A 2,632-nucleotide genomic window follows, 5' to 3' on the forward strand; every position below is an offset into this window, starting at 1 on the left:
GAAGCTTAACTATTTCAAGTATTGGTTCTAGCTTACTATGGTAATGATTATTGGTCACTCTAATTTGTAATGAGCTGACTTGACAATCTAGATGATATAAATATAAGGTCAAGTTGTGATTTTTAAGTGTGTGTACAAGTGTGTTGATTGAATTGAAAAGGAAAGAGAGGGAGAAAACTTGAAGAATAAGAAAGTATCCTTGTGGAGTAGAAAAGTATTCAATCATGAAAGATCAAAATATAAGTAGAACAAAGATTTAGATTTAGCAATTTTGTTGCATCATAATCAGGTCATTCATTGTTACTCTCTAACCATTATAGCGATGATCTAAAATCTCTTAACAGAGTTGGTTAAATCGCTAGTTGTAAATCCTCTAACAAGGTGGAAATTACATAGAATTATTTTAAGACCTCTTTCAAGGCCACTCCTAATAGGGTGATTAAATCCTATAACAAGATCACACCTAATAGTGTGTTTTGTAACCTTAAATAGGGTTGGCTCCTAACAAGGCTCACTTCAAAAGAGTGAAAAACAGTAACTAGTTACATTGGTGGTTTTTTCCAAATTGAGTTTCCATGTTAAATTTTGGTGTCTCATTTGTTCATGTTACTTCTCTTATGCTTGTAACTTAATTACTATTAATGTTTTAAGATATGCTAAAAGTAATTCACACTCTGCATATACTGAGTTACAACATTTTTTGTGTTTACCGAGTGATAGCAGCAATCAGTTTTCTTATTAACATCTAAGGGATGTGGGATTTATTTTACTGGTAACTAATTCAACCCCCCCCCCCCCCCCCCCCCCCGACAATTACTCCTATATTTCCAAAAATTGGAATCAGAGCTTTTGGTGCTTGCAAGAAGGTTTCAAGGACCTAAGCTAAAGATCAGGATGTCTTACAAAAGAAAATTCCAAAACTAAATAGAGACAAATTTTCAACATGGTAGGGACTCATGAGACTTCATTTGGCCACCATTAGTGATTTAGGTCATAAATACCTTGATGAAGAATACAAAACTCCAACTAGTACATTATCTGTTGGAGATCTTGCTGAGAAAAAGAATGATAACATATTGATGATTGATATTGCATCTACTCTCAGCTATGATGAATTTGATGAGATCAAAGACTGCAAAACTACTTTTGATATGTGGAACAAGCTAAAGGACATCTATGGTGGTGATAAAAATGTAAGAAGAGCCAAAATAGAAAGCCTTAGAGGATAGTTTGATCAAATAAGAATGAGAGAAGATGAAAATTTTATCAAATATGTGGAAAGAATCAAAGCTAGTGTTAGTGCAATCAGAGCTTCTGGAGGAGAAATCAAGGAAGAAATTGTTGTAAGTGAAGTTCTCATAAAATTGCTTCCTAAATATGCAATTTTCCTTAGTAGGAAGATTGATAGTTTTTGAGCTAGACAACTTTGACAATTATGTTCTAGCTTCCAAAAATGTTGAGTCTATATTTGAAGCTAAAATTTCACTCAAAGAAAAAGGCAAGAAAACAAAGGACATATAGTCAAAAAGTGAAGAGGAAATAGAGGAAAGTTCAGATAGTGATCTTGAAGTTGTTGAAGCTTTACTTGCAAAGAAATATTCTAGAGGAAGAGGAAAGTACAAAGGTAAGGTTCCTTTAATTTGCTTTTCATGTGAATAGATTGGTCATATTGTTGCCAAAAGCCCAAACAGAGAAAGAAAGGATGAAAAGAAGAGACACAAGTACAAAGGAAAGAAGGAATCCAAAAGTCACAAATCCTTCAAAGACAAAGGTAAGAAGACTTTTTTTATGGCTAAAGATTATGATAATAGTGAAGATGAGATAGTATACATTGTTGTAAAAGATGAATATGATGATGAAGGAGATAAAATGGCACTTATCTCTCATGTTAGTAGAATGACACATGGATCATAAATAGTGGATGTTCACATCATATGACTGGAGAAAAAAAAAATTTGAACACTTTGAACACTATGATGGAGGTAGTGTAAGGTTTGGAAACAATGGACCTTGTTGCATAAAAGGGAAAGATTGCAAATCATTAACCAAGGAGCTTGTATGTGACAATGTCTATTAGGTTGAAGGACTGAAACATAACCTACCAAGTGTAACATAGCTAATCAACATTGGATTTAAGGTATAATTCATGCATGGAAAGGCAAGATTGTTGGATGACAAAGGGAATCTAATTAGATCATGTAAATGAACAAGAGGTAACATATTTTATCTTGATCTTGGTGATTGCTCATGTTTTATTGCTCAAATGGAGGAAATTTGGTTATGGCACAGAAGATTATGTCATGTAAACTTTGATAATATGGTCAAGATAAGAAAAATCAAAAAAGTAAGAGGTATCCCTAGTTTGAAGAAACCAGATGTTGGATTATGCAAAAATTGTCAGATTGGCAAAATGGGAAAGACTGGTTTTAAGAGCAAAAATTATCAATTTGAAGGTGTCTTGAAAATTGTGCATACTGACCTATGTGGACCCATTGGAATAGAAAGTTATAGTGGAGAAAAATTATTTATTCTTTTTGTTGATGACTATTCCAGAATGATGACTATTATGTATCTTAGAGAAAAGTTAGAACCATTTGAAAAATTCAAATTGTATCTAGCAAGAGTAGAAAAA

This window comes from Cupressus sempervirens, chromosome 7 (assembly GCF_028749045.1).
Source record: "Cupressus sempervirens isolate cs-2001-9-10 chromosome 7, ASM2874904v1, whole genome shotgun sequence".
Taxonomy (NCBI): domain Eukaryota; kingdom Viridiplantae; phylum Streptophyta; class Pinopsida; order Cupressales; family Cupressaceae; genus Cupressus; species Cupressus sempervirens.